The sequence below is a fragment of the Crocuta crocuta genome, unplaced genomic scaffold, assembly GCF_008692635.1.
Source record: "Crocuta crocuta isolate KB4526 unplaced genomic scaffold, BGI_CrCroc_1.0 scaffold152, whole genome shotgun sequence".
NCBI lineage: Eukaryota > Metazoa > Chordata > Mammalia > Carnivora > Hyaenidae > Crocuta > Crocuta crocuta.
This window is the reverse complement of record NW_027528798.1, coordinates 6839539-6859980: the sequence shown is the minus strand read 5'-3', so window position 1 is coordinate 6859980 and position 20442 is coordinate 6839539. Positions and strand designations below refer to the sequence as shown.

At 37.5% G+C, this 20442-nt stretch overlaps 1 pseudogene; it reads left to right on the top strand.

Annotated features, from left to right (window-relative positions):
- The window catches only part of LOC144224484 (UPF0711 protein C18orf21 homolog), a 158638-nt pseudogene that overhangs the window by 9110 nt on the left and 129086 nt on the right, over nt 1-20442 (top strand).

The following is a 20442-nucleotide window of genomic DNA, read 5'->3' as shown; positions in this document are numbered from 1 at the left end:
AAACTTAAATATGCTTACTAAAATTGTTAGAACAAAATTTTCATGGCAGGTATATTTGTCCCATTAATATCTTGCTTTATCTATTAGCTATTGACATTTTCTTTTTAATAACCACTTTTTTGTTTTAATATTTAAATAACTAGAATATAAATCACAATGTGTTAGAATAAATACACAATGGTTAAAATGAAAGACAATGTTAGGTGTAAGCCACTTGAAACCATCATGAATCACTGTGGTATACAATACTGGCTGACCACAAAGGTAAGGATTCATTTACCTCCAAAAATCTAGGGACCATATCCTGAGTCAATCACTTCTTCTCTGTCATAACCTTCTCCCCGGTGAATACATCTTACTTTAAAAACTGCTTTCAACCAAGAAGTATACTTGGTTGAATGGCAGAAAGCAGTCAATGGCAGAAAGGATACAAAGGAAGAAGAAATTCTAAAAGGGGGCTCAAGACAATAAATGGAGTAAAATTACTTATCATCTGGTACCTATGCCAGGAGCTGGTCCAGGATGTGGAAGATTTGGATTTCTTTCCCCCAGAAATCAGAGTTTCTCAGCAGTGGCACTTCTGACATTTTGAACCACATAATTCTCTAATGGGGAAAAGGTAGTGCTGTCCAGGACTCAATAAGGTGCTTAGCAGCATCCCTGGCCTGTATTCATTAGATGCCAGTAGCATTCCCCTCCCCCAATCTATGACAACCAAAATGTTTGCAGGGAGGTGGCAAAACCCTCCCCAACAATAATCACTGACTTCAAGTAAACACGGGAGGGGTATGTCCAAAGACCCACACACGGCCCTGCACCCAACATGTACAGAAGAAACTTGTGGTGGTGGTGGTGGTGGTGGTGATAATGATGATGTTTGATTCATTCCTTCCTCACTCACAGACCCATTCAGCCTCTTTTCTAAATAGAACAAAGACAGTGTTTAACTTAAGTCTTATGTTTTTGGTATTTTTAAAAGCCACTTAGCTCATCATTAATAAGCAGAGCAGAAAGAAAATAACCAATGGATTACAGGCAGATCTTTTCACAACTGCATATAAAGTGTTCATTTGTACCATATGCAGCATCAATGATTCACTGTAGATTGAAGAAAGTGTAACAAAGTACACAGGTTCCTCACAGTTCTTATCTCAATTTACCATTTATTGGCTGTTATTTGATGGAATTTTTGATGGGGAATAGGGTTTCATGGCTACAATTAAGCAATATTTTTAAAGGAGATGGGAATAACCACTTCCAAAGGTACAGGCACCACTTTGAAATTGTGTATTCAAGGGGGAAATTGGAAATGACATTTAATAAGAGAAGATCATGCCTCAAAAAATGCCTGGTTCAGAATCGACTGGGTCTGGGTTGTCCAGAGTCCTGAACTTTGGACCACATTTGTCAGCCCAGGGGGCCACAACAGGCATGGCAGCAAAATCTATTGACCTCAGTACCCTGCAGCTAAGTGGCAATGCACAACACTGGTGAACACGTCGATGATTCTATGAGCCCACACTCAGTGAGTACTTGATATGTGCCAGACACAATACCACACACTTCACTCGCATTTTCTCTTTTAATCCTCACAACACCATGAGTAGATGCTACTATCATCCTTTTTTCACAGGTTAGGAAACCGAGGCTTATAGACCTAAAGTAACTTGTCTGAGATCACAAGTCTAATATATAATAAAGCCAGCTCTTGGATCACTAACTGTACAAACACAAAGATGACACTACTAAGTCCTACACCACAGCCTTCCTGTTACAATAACAGACAGCATCATCCTCAACCTCTAGGCCTCAAACCCAAACATCCAGCCCTTTATGTTCCTTTTATGTGGGTAAACAAACACTGGGCATTTGAAATAGCATACAGCATGCACACATGTGTATGTACACACACACGTTGACCTACAAATTGAAATTTTCCTCTTCTCTTAGATCAGAGATCAGCAAATACTTCCTATAAATGCCAGACACTAAATATTTTAAGTTTGGGGGGGGGGCATATAGTCTTGGTTGCAACTACTCCATTGCTATCATCACAGTGCAAAGGTATCCATAGACAACATAAAAACAAATGAGAGCAGCTCAATTCCAATACAACTCCATTTGCACACACAGGCAATGGGCTGTCGTCTGCCTACCCTTATCACAGGCCAATACCTCTCAAAGTGTGGTCACAGATCTGAATTGGTTGGTCTGCTTGTATAAATTACAGATTCCTGGGCTGCATTCCAGGCACAGTGAATCACAATTTTTTTTAATGAGTCCCTTGGGTGATTTATGGAAATACAAATTTGAGGACCACCATTCCTAAACTGAGTTTTTCCTCATCCTTGTAAAAGTTGTCTTCCAGCTATCGAAGATAGAATGTCTATCAATGGAAAAGCAAGACAAGTTATATGGACCCAAGAAAGGAAAACTAGCTGCTTGTCACAGCTTACCATCTTCACCAAGATGTCAAAATTCTGACCTGTGACCATGATTTTCTTAGCTGGAAGACGTCCTCTTGTTTTACTTTGGGTTAAAAAAAAAATTCCTAAACCAAAAGCAAACCAACAAAAACAAAACAACACAACAAAGTTTTGTTCCAGTGGAATCACACTGATCTTCTAATCAATTTGTTGCACACAAACACACACACAAAAGGCATTTTTGAACTGTGGATATCTCGTTTTAAATCTGAAAATTCAGTTGTGCTAAAAATGCTTTTATGTTACTGAGGAAAAATGAGCAGTGGGTCTTCAGAAATAAGAGGGATGGAACAATAAGTGAATTTGTACAGAATTCGCCAATACACATACTGCCTGCTTCATGAATACATGAATGCAACCTGTTTTATCTTTTCTTGTTTCAGAACTAAAGGTATTCACATAAATCTGGATCTCCTTTTCTTTGGGGAATTAAGGCTGGCACCATCAGTCTCTGCCTTTACCTGTATCAGCATGGGGGAGAAAAGGCCAACCCTCCACTGTCTTTTGACAAAGGATCGAAAAAAGTGAACAGGAGTGGAGAGAAATGAATACTAAGGCACATGCTGCAACAGCAATGACCAGGTCGCCATCCACCTGGGATAACGCCCCTCTCCAGCTGACAGCCACCAGTGATCTGGTTTCAGTCGCCAGCACCCCAAACTTATTAACTGACTCTGATCTTCTCTCTGTCTAATGCCAGGAGCCTCCCCCACCCCACCTTGCATCATAAGACTTTAGTTTATAGACCCCTTTGCTTCATCTCACTTTTTGTACCTTTTCTCTGATCCTACTCTACCAATGACCCAAGTGCCTCCAAAGGCACAACCCTACCAGTGGCAATGGCGGTCCCCCTCTGACAGCTGGGATGTCCGGGCCTGGTTGTAAAGCCTGCCTCAGTACCACCACCAGGGGCCCAGTGGACTGAAACCTGTCTACATATCAAACAGAAGTTGGCTTCTACTGCTTCCTTTTTTTCTCCCACTACTTTGTATCCCATGGCCACCACGGTTATTTTGAAAGCATATTTTAGAGCTGGGTGATGACATTTAAATAAAGTAATCTCAATGAGGAGTTAGGGATTAATAAAACTGAAGCACAGGGCCCACAGGTAGCACAGTTGTAACAATTGGGGTTAAACCAGCACTGATGCATTTCTATTTAAGTGAATCATGTCTTGCGTCTACACTGGCAAGTAAAGCGCGCCCCTTCAGAGTTGAACTGAACCTGATGTTGGCTCTGTGGAATGGGGAGCCAGTTCATTAACCTCTGTGGTCCCAGACCATCTGAGCTCTGAGGGACTTTTCAATTCTATTGGGCAGGCCCAGGTCTATCAGAGTAGACACGTTTCCCTTACAATCGGCTGTGCTGGCAAATTTTGCCCCAAAATGTTTAAGTTTGGTTGTAGTTTTTTTCTTTCAAAGAAATGCTAAAGTGGATATGGAGCAAGATATTCAGCTGAATACTTTCATAGAAGGAACTCAATTATTCTTCAATCTTTTATAAAACTGTAACTTCAACATTATCCCCAACTGCCACATCTCTAGCATATCTAATATTAATTGATAATGATTTCTTCTTAAATAGACACTGCAATTTTTACTAAATGTTTCAGGATAAAACTGAATGTTTTTCATAAGATTAAAAAGGTCAGGTTGTTTCTATACTGGTAAGGTAAGTGATGGATGATCCTTAAAGAGCAGTTATAGGCAATACTGATGCCCTCAAGGCAATCTGATTTTTCTATAATCAGGGCTCCATAAGTGCTGAAATCCCAGGGACACATCAGCAAAACCATCAGAGATTTTGTGACCATAAATAGATGCAAAATCATTATTCATTGCCACAGAGGGCCTTACATGTAGTCACTGTGCCACAAGCACATAATAAAATTTGGTGTTATAAAATGAAAAGCAGTAGAAAAAAATCAATCATAAGTCAACATGTATTTATAGAATACCTACCTATCACTGTTGTTCTAGATGTGGACTGCCAATAAAATCCCGGACTTTGTCTTCAGGAAACTTCTGATTCAGTTGGGCTTGTGGGACAAAGTCCCACAAAATAACATAGGAGAGCATACAATCAAACACTAACTGAGATTTTGTAGATGCTTCTCCAAACTAATTTTGCAAGGAATTAAATGAAAAGCAGGTCGGCTTGCTTTCCAGATTTGGCTGAAACCAAATTTTAGCACCATAGAGACTCTTTTCCATTACCCATCTTTTCAAGCAGCTGCATTTAAAAAGAAAGGATACTGCTTTCCTCCAAACCTGGGGCTACATGCAAAAATAAGCAAAAATGCCGCCAGATTAAATTATTCATTCTAGCAAATAATTTTTGCTACTATGATCCAATGACTAGCTGATCCAACGACCTTTTAGAAAATCCATTTTGGCCTATATGTTAGCGACAAGACACCAAATCAAAGGGCTGAAAAGAAAACTAATGATACTCTCATTGGTCTTCTGAACTTAAACTTTTTCACTTTCTTCAAATCCAAACTTATTTGAGCTTTGAAACAGAAGACGGGTTTATTTACTTGGTCCTTTAATATTTCACAATGCCCTGTGATTCCTGTTCCTAACCTTTCTATTTTCATAAGCCTTCTCTTTGTAAATAAATTTAATACATAGTGAAAAAAATATGTCAAATAAGTAATATCTATTTAGCACTTTCATGGACATTTTCTCACTTAAACTTCAAACTGTAATGTATCATGACCCCCTATTCTAAACTGGTGGAAGAACAAAGAGAAACAAAAACTAATGTTTACTGTAAGTCCTCTGTTCGAAACCTGCATTGTCAATTGCAGTGGATATTTACATTTTAATTAAGAGTTAATAAAATTAAAACTTCAGTTTCTTTGTCACCTTAGCCACATCTCAAGTGCTCAATAGCCACATGTGCCTAGTGGTTACCCTAATGGACAACACAAGTAGAGAAGATTTCATTTCCATCATTGCACAAAACGCTATGGGACAGCACATGTATTACCTCATTTAAATATCCCAACAATCACCTGAAGAAGTAGATACTATTATTATTCCCATTTTATGAATGAATAATCCCAGGTACAGTGGCTTAGCCAAAGGGAGATGGTGCTCAGTGACAGAAGTGTTCCATATCTCCACTGTCCAAGATGGCAGCCACTAGTCCACGTGTCCATTGACCATTTGAAATAGAGTAAATGTGACTGAAGAACTAAATTTTAATATAATTTTAAGTAATTTAAAAATCAATAGACAAACGGGGTAGAAGCTACCATCTTGGATGGCTCAGATCTAGCCCCATAGCTCCATCCTTAATTCATACTGTATCTAATGCTCCAGCCGTCACACATTGCTACTAGCAACATCAAAGGAATGAAGATCCCAGGTGGAGAAATGAAAGAAAAAGAATGGGCCCTATACAAACAGTAGCTTGACAAAAGGTTACTTGAAGCTGAGCCTTCTTTTGGTCTCAATCCCTAAAGTAAGCTATACTCGAGGGGCTCATGGGGAAGGGGGGATTAAATCTAGCTTGGAATCTATTTTCAACATGTCCTCGATATTCTGTTATTACCTCTTTGCATGAGAGCCAATAAAAGTATATATGGCATATGTTTTCCACAGGATGCATTTTTTATTAGAGCAACCAGATAAATTACAACTTGGGTCAAGCCACAATTCTTCAGTGTGCCCAGAGGATCAGACTGGATGCGGGGGGGTTGGGGGGGGAGGTAGCGGACTAGACACATAACTCAGTGGAGGTTTGGGAAAGAGGAAGAGACGGACTGGCCTCCATTCTGCAGACAGTTTTCCCTCAACCTGAAACATTTGCTTTATTACGTTTTAAGGTGTCTGGAACAGCCTGTTTGGCTTCCCTTGGGTTGTTTGTTTTGCTATCAGCTTTTTATCTGCTTGGCTTTTTATGTGATTCTACTAGAAGATCCTGCCATGGAACATTTAACAAGAAGAGGAAGCAAGCTCAAAAATTTCCATTTACACCCAGAATTACTGCACGTTTCCAGAGGCCTGAGAGTGTGTCTTCCTCGAAGTTTTATGATGGGATTGTGATTTCAACGATCCCTCCAAATAGATATTCTGTCTCTGTTCAGAAAATGCAATTCTAGAAACCTATATCAAACTCTAATGATAGCTTACGCTCTTTGCAGCTGAAATAACAGAGTGGTAGCTGGTAGAACTGAGCGGCACAGGCAGCTCTGTGATGTAACAGGGAATCTGCTGCAGCCCCTCCAGCCTGTTCTCAGTTCCTCTCAGAATTCACCTCCAACAAGCATGTTGGAAGAGAAAATCACAGCCATGGTTTTTAATTTCAAGCATAGTGAGGTTTAAATCATCCCAGAGCTCATTCCAGACTTTGGTGATATTATCAGGTCACCACGATGGGCCCCATCTTTGGTGAGGCAGGTAGGCTTTGCCCAAGAGCTCTGGCATCAACTCCACTCTGGTTTGGTCAATTCTACAGAATAAACATAGCAACAATGTCTTTTACAAACCTGCCCCACTCCTAAATCAAGAATTGCTTCTGAAAGCCAAGATTAAAACAGTTAAATACAGTGACCTATCTTGCACGGCATATGTCTAAGTTGAACAGATCAGGAGAAAAAAAAAAAATAACGGCTGCTTCTCCAATCCTACCAGCCTATTACTTTTCAATAGATGCACACACACACAAAGGGTTTTCTGAATGTAGGAAAACAAGTTTATAATTACATAATTATGCAGACACACCACAATTTTTCTTTTATGTTACCTTTATCTTTAAAAGGCAACAGACAGGGCTGTACTAAAAAGCAATAAAGCATGGGTAATTTAATACCAAATTACATCCATATTGAAAAGTTTACATGCAGTTGAGAGCAGGCAGAGGTCAGCTTTTCAACAGGACTGTCTTTAATTGTGGCCATCAGTTTTAGCAATCCCGATCTCTGGATCAAAGACAGATATAATGGGCTTCCTCAACGCTGAATAGTGAAAGCAGACAGCAGGAATGGCGCTATCTGGCACCCAAAGGTCATAAAAAAAAATTGCCAGAAAGGGAATGTGTCTCACTGTAAAATTATATATCTAAGATAAAATACATATTTTTAAAATCATTCTCCCAGTTTCCAATGAGCTACTTGAAGATTTTTTTTTTGTCACTTACAGGTGCTAGGTTTTCCCTGCTTTTCCTCTAATAAATGTGCAACCTTTGCGTAAATCTTTATTAATTTTTTCAGTTGCTTTCAATCATGATTTTCTCTAACCTGCAAGGCAATCCTTCTTTCCTTGAGGAAGGGCTCTGTGAGCTGAAACGGGTTTTTCTTCCCCTGCTCTTTTCCCCCCTAAATCAAATGAGGAGTAAATTATCAGCAAATCAGATAGAAACAAGTTTCCTGGATCTGCAGATCCATTCTACAAATGAAGCAATTTCATCTCTGCCGGCTCTGGGGTTGGGGGAGTAGCATGGGAGGGGGGGATTTTAAGTAGCCATGGGGGACCAGAGCGGAGATGCTAGCTGGCGAAGCATCCCCACGTTTGCATGCACAGACCACTCAAATCTGCACCAAGAGACTACTTGCGAGAATCCATCTTTTTTCACTTAACAAGATACAAAATATAAAACACATTTGCCTCTTATTAAACCTCTCCTGTAAGTGGTTCCAGGTCCACCATTTTTAAAGGGAGGAGAGGGGAGCTGAGACCCTCTTGGGAATTTCAGTGGAGTGACTGGAGATGAGGTACAGGCTGTGAGCCTTTATTACTTTAATTTTATTTTTTTTTCTAAAAGCACAGAAGGAATAACATTTTAAATCATTAGCATTTGCTTTAAGTAGTTATTTCTTCTAACTGTAAGAATCCCCGCTCCCAGCCCCCTTCCCCATTAGCACCACTCCCAGATCCTGCACAGAACTGCCCAGATGGAATTTCCCTCCACCGCTCAAATCTGGAAGGTGCTTTTAAAGAATTTCAGGCTCTAAATCGAGGCAGCCATGGAAGAAACTGTAATCACAGTTTCTCCTTCAAGCACTTGGAGAATAAGGTTCTTGTATTTATGGCACCTGAGACTGAAAGCTGACTGCATCTCAAAATTGTTTCAGGGGCAGCAGCTACTGTTATGATAGGAGACGGTCTTCTCTGTCAAAAAACAGAGTTCACAGTATTTCCTATTCAACTCAAAATGCTTTGTGAGAGTGACATGGAGGGTGCTTTTAAGTGGTGAAGTGCAAAACCTAAGTTTTTTTAGATATGGAATAAAATCAACCACCTTTTTAAATTTGATTTATAGTTTCTATTAAGGGAGGAGTAAAGGTGAAGAAATTTATGAAACCAGGAAAAGAAACTCAGTTCTGTGCTCTGCCACGTTCAAAATGGCAGGAGACCATATTTAGGCACAGAAATGTTGATTGGAAGGTTTAAGATCTCCTTTTGTGGGTTGGTTGGTTGCTTTGCTATTCAAAGACTAGAAGAGATCTGCATCTTGACTTTGCTCTGCTAAAGGAAAGATCCCACCTGAGCTAAAGTCTGTTTCACAATCTATAAAGGGTATGTACCCGAAGTGTCAGGTGACCAGGAGGGTCCTTTGTTCCTGTATGGTCTGGAGGTCTCCTGCCACTCACCTATTCGGTGCTCTCAGAAGGACTGACAAACTAAGCCAGAATTCTATAACATGTCCATGGGATAGATGAGCTTGGTGATTTCGGGCAGCAATAATCTGACGCAATAATCAAAGGTGGATTGGGGTGGTATTTTACTCACAGCAAGATGTGACTAATGCAGCCTGTGCCCAGTACTCTACCCAAACCTCCATGCAGACTGCACAGGTTCACCTTCCATGCCTGTCACTCGCCTACAATACTGTATAACAGAGAATTGATGGATGGCTCTGACCTTGCCTGCTCATTCTCATCAGCATTAGAGCTTGTTTGTTAGGCACCAACAGGGTACCCAGCACCGTCCAATATATTGTTGCAACCACGGGGCCTGAAGCAAGCATCCCTTCCATCTACCACAGAGAGAATTAAGGGCATTCCTGTTGGAAGCAGCGAAGGAGCTAATAAAAAGCGCCAAGTGTTGGTACAAATGCAAGACCTCATGCTTATTCAAGGTGTTAAAATAAAGAATTGTAATTACTGACGGAGGCCAAAAGGGAAAAGGGAAATAGTTTTCTGTAACAGAAGGAAGAATAACTTTCTGTTATGATTTAACAGAACTGAAGGGAAATGGGATACAAGAACAAAGAACCAAGATGCCTGCTCGGGGACAAAAGAGCAGGTGCCACAAACCTCCACAAATGGAGATTAACAACCTGCCTCTGTCTCAGAAACACTCAGTTTCCAATTGTAGAGAGCATGCAAGATGAACAAAACCTGTCCAGAGACACACAAGTCAAACCCTACCTACTGAAAATGAAGGGTTATTTTTTAATATTCATTTCATATTTCAAATGACTTGGGAAATTTTCAAGTATTCAAAAGCTTGACAAGTAATGCAAAATACACAGTTTTGACCTCAGTGTCATCACTAATTCTTGGACCTCACAGTACCTCCATTTCTTCATATTGGGAACAGAATGAGATCATGAAGAACTACTGCACGGTGATATCAAATGACAAGATCCAATGAACATGACCAGGACATGGCTTAAATATAAAGGATAAGCAAAATAATGAATGAAAAACAAATGAGTTCTACAAGCCCAAGATAGGTTGAAGATGCACTTCAGTTAACTCAACACTAAGCCTTTGGTTCCCACTTTGGTGGGAGGCCCTATTAGATTAAACATGGTCTTTAATAAAAATAATTCCCATGCTATGATCTCTACCATATCTGCCTAATACTACTACTAATAGCTAATACTTATTATGCATGTCAAATGCTTTACACATATTATCTCATTTAATTTCCAAACAATCCTAATAAATCAGTACTGTTGCTATGCTGATCTCACTGAAAGATAACAAAAGTTACCTACCATCTATCATACCATATGGAGATTTCATAGAGACTTCTATTATACCTGAACTGACACAAAGTCAACCCATTTGGGATCTGAAGAGCAAAGAAAATGTCAATCTAATGAATTCCAAAACCTGGGAATCTCTTGACGGTTCCATCTCTTTCAGTCCCGACATCCATTTCACCACCAAACCCTTTCAAATTTATGAAGCAAGTTTTCTCAACCTCTTTAAAAAACTGAAAATTAACAAGATAAGCATCCAATTCAATAAAGTAGGAAACGGAAAAAAAGAAGCCAAAGAGAGTACAGAAAGCAACAATACAGATCAAAGCAGAATTAGGTAATATAAAATGTGTATTAAAGATCAAACAACCCAAAAGGTGGTTCTCTGGATATAGGTTAATGAGGTGGTACAGCTACCTTGGGCCAACTTGGCTGTTCTTTGAAGTCAACTGACGAATTGGCTGAGGCTAAATGGCCTCATTCACATGTCCAGTGGCTGCCATCTTGGTTAGTCTAATGGGACCTCAGCTAAGACTGCTGGTTTCTGCTCCATATGGTCTAGACCAGGCTTTTTCTCATGGTGGTCTCAGAGTCCAAAAAGCAGCAAGAGTGGGAAAGCTCAAATGCAAAAGCACTTTTCAAGCTTCTACTGTGTTCTACTTGCTTTAGTCCCGTTGGTCAAAGCCAAGTCACGTGACCAAGTCGAGATTCATGTGTGTATGGCTACAAGGAGGCAGGATTATCACTGCAACAATCTACCATACCAAGTGACCATACCATTGGCTCTGATCCACTGATTTCATCTCTGCCAACAAACCATTTGTGGGTCTAGTCACATTAGGATTTGTTATGGCAGTACTCTACAATGTACCGTATAAAAAAGAAGGAAAAGAAGTAGGAAGAGCTAGGATTTTTTAAAACATGCTACGGAGATGTAAAAGGAAGGATGCTGAGCAATGTTCACAGACAACTGAAAAAGAAAAATTGGGCCCAAAAATGAGAAATTCAAAGGCTCATGGCTGTAAGCTCTTATGCTCGTTGATGATGATGTCCAATGAAGTCAGTGTGAGAGGTGAATTTGAGGGATTACCAAGAGTTCTTTTGTTCAACCTTAACAATCCACCAATCTTTGTTAATTACATTAATCAACTACTTTAATACCAAAATTTTTTTTTTCAAAAATTTTTTTGGCTACTACTGTCAAATACTCTACTAAGGGCTTTTATGTGGACTAACTGTGACATCAAGTGGCTAGCCAGTAACAGCACACGACTGTCTCTGGGCAGCACCACCAAAATGGAATCCAGCCTCTACTTCTGTAAGTCAAAAACTAGATGGATCCTTGAGTCACCATCAATGGTTTTCTCAACCAAGAAAGAAGGATAGCCTGATGTTAGGAATTTTCCCCCCAAATTATTTTAATGGCCAAAAAGGTCTGCTCTGCTCTAACAACTAATTTGGAACATACATTTTCCTGGCAGATTTTACATCAGAAAGCTTTGAATTTAAATATGAAAAGCCAGGATTTGCTTTCTAGACAGAATGCAATTCTAAAATGTCATGCAAATTTCTTTTTGGAAGAACAAATGCAAACATTTTGAGAAGAGCTCTAAATATGCACAAGGCTTTTGGGAAACCATGTGTAAAATACTATTTTGCCTGAGGCAATCTATCTCCCATATTTGTTGAGGGAGAAAATAATAGCCAATATTCTGTATGACTGTGTTGACTGTATGAATGGTTTTTATCTGCATGGTTCTTGTGCAGTGCATGAGGCCACTCTTTGTCAGCTTTTCTGGGAGTTCTGAAAAATCATAGGATCCACAAACTGTGCACTAGACCATGTCTATTTTTAATATGTACCCTCAAGCACCTAGTAAAAAACTAAGCATCCTACAGACACTCAAATACTTATTCACTAACTACCACATTTACCAATACATCCTCCCCATAACCTCTGCTACTTTCTATATGGTGAAATAAAGGGATCCTTTCTTCTTAATTCTTGCTTGCTGTATACACACTCAATTATAATTTGCCTCACTCCCACATGAACAAAGCAAGTAGTAGGTTCATTGGTATTGTTTTCTGTTCTGCTACCTCATTTTTTGGACTTCCCTTTTTTTTTTTACATTCTTTACCATATATACCTTTAACAAAGGTATTAGACATTTGGCACAGTCTTTCTAGCAGCCCTATTCAACAGACCTTTTGCAATGATGTCAATGTTCCATAGCTGCACTGTCCAGTATGATAGCTACTAGCCACATGTGGCTAGTCAGCACCTGAAATGTGGCTAGTATGACTGAGGAAATAATTTTTAATGTTATTTGATTTTAATTAAATTTAAAGAGGCCCATGTGACTAATGGACTACCATAATGGACAACAGAGATGTATAGTTTTAGAGTAAGACTTTCTATATGCTCACACTGATGGTAGAAAGAGAATTGGCCCTTTTCTCTGCTTTTCTCTGAACCCTAGACTGGTCACTTAGCACCTATACCCCCAGTCTCCTAATTCATTAAATGGCAATAGTAGTATCTGTTTCATGGTTGTTGTGATGATTACGTGAGATAATTTTTGTAAAGTGGCTGGCACATAGCAAATGACCAGTGAAAAGTAATGCTTTTCCTCTTTTAAAAAATCTTCAAACTGGGATTCAGGAAAAGTGTTTTTCTGGATAATTGTAGTCATCAAATGAGACAATGAACATAAAATAGTTTTAAACTGAAAATTGTTTAATAAATATGACTACTGTTAATTTCCATAGCTGAGAAAAAGTAAGTTTAGTGTGAATTTTTATTTCTTTAATCAGCATTATCATCTTACGTCTTTATGTTCGTTCTGGAACTTGTGCCATCATCTTTACACTCACACACTTTATTTCCTACAAACATTTTGGCTTATCACCTGTGCCAAAGAATCCATGAACCCTGTGGTCTGCAGTCCTCCAATATGTTTGTTGTTGCCTCCTCACACTGCCCCTCAGACTCTTTCTATTGTTTGAAGTGCTTACAGAATACTAGAACTTCCTCAGTCTTGTAAAAAGATACAATCTCACAGGATTCCTTTAAATCCTCAAAATGATGGCAGTAATGTTTCCTGGAATCCAAGTGCAAGTATAAGAAGAATGAGAAGAATTCCCAAAAAGAATGACTGTCATTGTCTTGTCCTCCTTTTTAATGCTAATCTCTTCCATCTGCTGATTTAATGTTTCCTCTATCCTTCTCCAAACCTCAGTTTCCTCACATGAAAAATGGAACTCCTGAGGTTACCTACTAACAAGAGACTGTAATAATAATATTTTAGAAAGCAACTTAGGAAATGTGGAAAGACACATTTGCAAATGGATCTGGCTAAACGTAAAGAAACGTTTCATTCTGAACATGGAAAAATGCCTTTGGGGCTGCCTGGGTGGTTCAGTCAGTTAAGCTTCCAACTCTTAATTTCAGCTCAGCTCATGATCTCAAGTTCATGAGATTGAGTCCTGTATCTGGCTCTGGGTGGGCAGTGGGAGGTGCTTGGGTTTCTCTGCCTTCCTCTCTTTCTGGCCCTCCCCTGCTCATGGTCTCTCTCTCTCTCTCTCCCCCTCTCTCTCTCCCTCTCCCTCTTTCCCTCCTCCCACCCTCAAATAAGTAAGTACACATTAAAAAAGAAAGAAAGAAAGAAAGAAAGAAAGAAAGAAAGAAAGAAAGAAAGAAAGAAAGAAAGAAAGAAAGAAAGAAAGAAAGAAAGAAAGAAAATACCTTTGGAATCAAAGATGATAGAACAGGAATTGAAAAGAAACAAATATTTTAAAAAATGGTATCTTGACAACAGCCATGTGCTCTGGACTTGGTGAAGAATAAATATTCTAATCATCTCATTTAGCTTAAAAAAAGGGAACCACTAGTTAGGTAAGAAGTCCACCTCAAGGCAAAAAAAATTATGAAAGTAAAATATGAAACAAATGTGATAAAATGATAAAAATCTGATACATCTGATGTTAATACATGAGTTTATTATCTTTTATGCATTTCTGTACATTAGAAATATTTCACAATTTAAAAGTAGGTAAATTTATAATAGCTTCTTCCTTTTCTCTTAGGAAATTTGCTTTATCATAATAAAAGAAAAGAAATCTTCATTCATTCATTCATTCACTGGCAGCAGTAAAGGGTGAATTAAAAGTGGACAGGACACTTTACATCCATTAGGATGGACATTATCAAAAGAATGGTAAATAAATAAGTGTTGGTAAGAATGTAAAGCAGTTTCAAGTCTTATGTATTACTGGTGGGAATGTAAAATGGTATATTTGTTGTGGACAAAAGTTTGGAAGCTTCTTAAAAAGATAAACATAGAATTACCATATGATCCAGCAATTCCAATCCTAGATATATATCCAAATAAAGTGATGAGACTGAAAACAGATACTTCCATACCAATGTTTACTGTAGCACTGTTCATAATAGCTCAAAGGTGGATACACCTCAAGTTTCTACCAACAGATGAATAGATAAAAGTGGTATGTGCATACAATGGAATACTATTCAGACTTAAAAAGAAGGGACATTTGATACATACTCCAATATGGATGAATCTTGAAGACTTTATGCTAAGCGAAATAAGCCAGAAACAAAAGGAATAATATTACATGATTCCACTTACATGAGATACTTTGAATAGGTAAATTCATAGACCCAGGAAGTATACTATAGGTACTAGTATCAGATACTAGGAGGCAGGAATGTAAAGTTATTGTTTAATGGGGATGGAGTTACTATTTGGGATGATGAAAAGTTTCTGGAAATGCCTGGTGGTAATGGTTGTGTAATACTGTAAATGTACTTATTGCTAACGAATTATACACTTAAAAATGGTTAAAATGTTAACTGTTAGGTATATTTTACTGCAAGTGTTTTTTAAAGATCAACACTCCGGAAGGAAAACAAAGTACACAGGAGAAGAGACAGGATTAAGGAAACCTAGAATGGAGATAGGAACATATGGAAAATGAAATCAAGAAAGGACAGAGACAGTGATGGGAAGTAGCAATAAGTTAGCACTGTGACTAGGGCTTATAGAGGAAAACAGACCATGAGAAATACTCAGGTGACCAAAGAACACTGAAAAAGAGTTAGAGTTAAGTATATAATTTCAGCTCATTATCCACTGATATAACTATCCTCTTGGACCTTCAAACCTTCACTGAAATTCCACCCCACACTGCAGCCATGTTCCTCTGGTAATATGGAAAGGAGGAAGAGGGACTATGCCCAGCAATAAGCAAAGAAGGGCAGAAAAAGATTGGACTGGGAGCTGTTTTCAAGAAACCTAGACAGTAGACCATGCAGACAAAGACTTCAAAACAACTATTACAAATACGTTCAAAAACTAAAGGAAACCACTATTAAAGAATTAGACGTTAGGAAGACAAACATATAAAATGAAGAATATCAATAAAGAAGAAGATACTATTACAAAGAAAATCTGGAGTTGAAAAATATAATAACCCAAATGAAATATTCACTAGACAGTTCAAGAGTATAGCTGGTGAAAGAAAAAAATCTGCAAACTTGAAAAGCTATTAACAGAAATCATGCAATCTGAAGACCAGAAAAAAAATAGGGAACAAAGATCATGAAGAGAACCTTAGAGAAATGTGGGACACTATTACACACACCGATATATATGTAATGGAAAAAATAATTTATCACGTAAAAAGGAACCCCCATATAATTAAGAGCAAACTACTCATTACAAACAGTATAGGCCAAAAGGCAGTAGTATCACTTATTCTAGGCACTGACAGTAAACAACTATCAGCCAAAACCCTTATATTTAGCAAAACTATACTTCAAAAATGAAGATGAACAAGATATTCCTGGATGAACAGAAAATTATCCCAAGTAATCTGCTGCAAAAAGACCTACTAGAAACACTAAAGGAAGTTCTCCTTTCTTCTCTCACTTTCTTTAGAGGATTAAAATATGGTAATTTTAACAATGCACTGTTATGTTTGTAATATGTACAGACATAACGTGTAAAACAATAGCCCCCCCCAAAAAAGAAGAGGGAATTTAGCAATAAAGGAGTAAAGCTTTTAGATTTCATTGTACAAAGTCAGTATAAATCAAATATAGATTCTGATAACTTAAAATGTGTCACTGTAAACCCTGGAACCACTACTAACAAAGTAACTCAAATAAATATAACTTGAAAATCCCTAGTGGGATGAAAATGTGACATAGAAAGTAACTAATACAAAAGAATACAGTAAGGAGGGATAGGGAAAAAAATGCACATGAGACATGTAGAAAACAAAAAACAAAATAGCAGATGTAATTCCAACCATATCAATAACAACACTAAGTGTGAATGGATTAAACAATCCAACTGAAAGGCAGGGACTGTTGGAGTGGCCTTAAAAAAAAAACAGTATCACCTATACGTCGTCTGTAGGATAGACACTAGGTTGAAAGATACAAACAGATTGAAGGTAAAATGATAGAAAAAAAAAATCCTACAAACAGCAACAATAAAAGAACTGCAACGGCTATATTAATATTAGACAAAAGTGACTTTAAAACAAAAAAATGCAACTCGTGATACAGGGCATTTCACAACGATGTAACAAAAATCACTCTATCATGAATATATAACAATTTTAACAATACATGCACCTAACAACAAATGCCCCAAAATACATGATGCAAAACTTTAATTTTATAGAACTGAGGATAAAATAGGCAATTCAAATACAATAGAGAAAACTTTAATACCCCATTTTCAATTATGGATAAAAAAATCTATAAACACAGATTTTTAAACAACACCATAAACCAATTTTACCTAACAACCATCTCTAGAACACTCCACCAAACAGCAGAATACACGTTCTTCTTAAGTACACATGGAACATTTTCCAAGATAAATGGCATGCTAGGCCATAAAACAAGTTAAGTTTTAAAAGACTGAAATCACATATAGTATATTCTGTGACCACAGGGCAATTAATCCTTAACAGAAGGAAAATTTGGGGAATTTACAACCATGTGAAAATTAAACAGCATATTCCTAAATAATCAATGGGTCAAAGAAGAAATCACAAAGTAAATTAGAAACTACTCTGAGATAAATGAAAACAAAAACACAACATACCAAAATTTATGGGATGCATCTAAAGCAATATTCAGAAGGAAATTTATAGTTGTCAATACCTATAAAGGAAGAAAAATATTTTTTGTTAAAGTTTTATTTTTATTTTTGAGAGAGAGAGAGAGCACAAAAACATGAGCAGGGAAGAGAAAGAGAGAGAGATTGAAAATCCCAAGCAGGCTCCCCACCGGCAGTGCATAGCCCAGTGTAAGGCTTGAACCCACAAAACTGTGAGATCATGACCTAAGCCAAGATCAAGAGTTAGATGCTTAGCTAAGCCACCCAGGCACCCAAGGAAGAAAGATCAATCCTCCATTTTAAGAAACTAGAAGGGGGGTGCCTGGGTAGCTCAGTTGGTTAAGCGTCTGACTTCGGTTCAGGTCATGATCTCACGGTTTGTGGGTTCAAGCCCTACTTCAGCCTTTGTGCTGACAGCTAGCTCAGAGCCTGGAGCCTGCTTCAGATTCTGTATCTCCCTTTCTCTCTCTCTCTCTCTCTCTCTCTCTCTGACCACCCCTCTGCTCTCTGTCTCTCTCTCAGAAATAAATAAAAACATTTTTAAAAAATTTTTTTAAAAAGAAACTAGAAGGGTGGTAAGGGAAAGGAAACTAGAAGAAGAGCAAACTAAACTGAAACCTAACAAAAGGAAAGAAATAGTAAACATTAGACTAAAAAAATGTTTAAATAAAATATAGGAAAAATAGAAAAAATAAAACTAAACCAAAAGTTGTTTGTTTGAAAAGATCAACAAAATTAAGCTAGAGTACCCAAGAAAGAAAAAAAGAGAAGATACAATTATTAAAATCAGCAATGACATTAAACATTGCTACCAACCTTGAGGGGGAAAAAGATTTTAAGGGAATACTATGAACAGCTGTATACTGACAAATTAGAAGGCTTAGGTGAAAGGTATGGATGCCAAGGCACCTGGGTGATTCAGTCAGTTGAGCATCTGACTTCAAACCAGGTCATGATCTCATGGTTCATGAGTTTAAGCCCAGATCAGGTTCTCTGCTGTCAGCACGGAGCCCACTTCAGATTCTGTGTCCCCCTCTTTCTCTGCTCCTGCTCATGCTCTCTCAAAAATAAATAAACATTAAAAAAAATTAAAAGGACAGATTCCTAAAAAGACACAAATTACCAAAACATATTCAAGAAGACATTTAAAACACTCTATATAGCCCTAAAAAAGTAACAAGATCCCACTAATAATATCAAAACTTTCCGAAAAGAAGTCCAGGCCCAGATGGTCTCACTGATGAATTATACCAAACATTCAAAAAAGAATACCAATCTTTCACAAACTCTTTCAAAACATATAAGAAGGAACAAATAAATTCAGTGAGGCCGCTATTACTCTGAAAACAAAACCAAAATGTAACAAGGAAAAAAATTATAGACCATTATCCATTATAGATATAAAAATTCCCAACAAAATATGAATACATAAAAAATCACATCTAGCAATATATACAAATATACACCATGACCAAGTAGGATTTACCCCAAGAACACAAGGTTGATTCAAAATCTAAAAATCAATTAATGTAATATACATTAACAGAATAAAGAACAAAAAATAATCATCTAAGGGACACCTAGGTAGCTCAGTTGGCTGAGCATCCAACTCTTGATTTCACTCAGGTCATGATACCAGTGTCATGGGATTGAGTCCTATACTGGGCTCCACACTGAGCATGAGGTCTGCTTGAGATTCTCTCCCTATGCCCCTGTCTCCCACTCATACTCTCGCTCTTAAAAAAAAATTTTTTTTAAGAAAATAATTATCTCAATATAAGCAGAAAAAGCATTTACCAAATCTAACACACTTTCATGATATGAATAAATTAAAGGGAGTTTTATCAACCTAATGAAGGACATCTAGAAAAGATCAGGAACACAACAAAGGTGTCTGCTATCACTTCCATTCAACATTTTAATGGAATGTTGCCTTGTTAACACAAGGCAATTGGGCAAGAAAAAGAAACAGCATGTGATTTAAAATGAAGTAAAACTGTCTCTATTCACAGATGATATGATCTTGTATATAGAAAAACCTAAGGTAACCACTATAAAAATATTAGCACTAATAAAGTCGGCAAGATGGCAGGATACAAGATCAATATAATAAAATTAATTGTATTTCCATACACTTGAAATGAAGATTATGAAATGAAGATTAAGTAAATTCCATTTGTAATAGCATTAAAAAGGAAAAATACAAATAAATATAATAAAAGAAACACAAAGCTTACAGATGGAAAACTACAAAGCAGTGCTAAAAGAAACAAAGGAAGACCTAAATAAATGGAAAGATATTCCATGTTCATGAAGCAGAAGACTATACTGCAAAGATAGCAATATTCACACTAAGGTGATCTACAAGTTAAACTCTATCTCTATCAAAATCCCAGTTAGCTTTTTGTAGAAATTTACAAACTGATGCTAAAATTCCTATGGAAGAGCAAAAAATTCAGAATAGGCAAAATGATGTTGAAAAAGAACAAAGCTGGGGACTCTTACTTCCTGATTTCTTGTTACAATGCTTTAGTAATCAAGATGGTGTGATACTGACATAAATACAGTCATGTGGATCAATGAAACAGAGTTTAGAGTCCAAAAATAAATCCTGACACTTATGATCAATTGATTTCTGATAAGAGTGTCAAAAAAAATTAATGGGGAAATAGTAGTCTTTCCAAAAAAATGGTGCTGGGACAATCGAGAGCCACATAAAAAGGAATGAAGTTGGATCTCTACTTCACACTAGACCAAAAAAAAAAAAAAAAATTAACTCAAAATGGATCACAGACCTAAATAAGAGCTAAAGCTAGTAAAATTCTCAGAAGAAAACAGAGGAGTAAATCTTC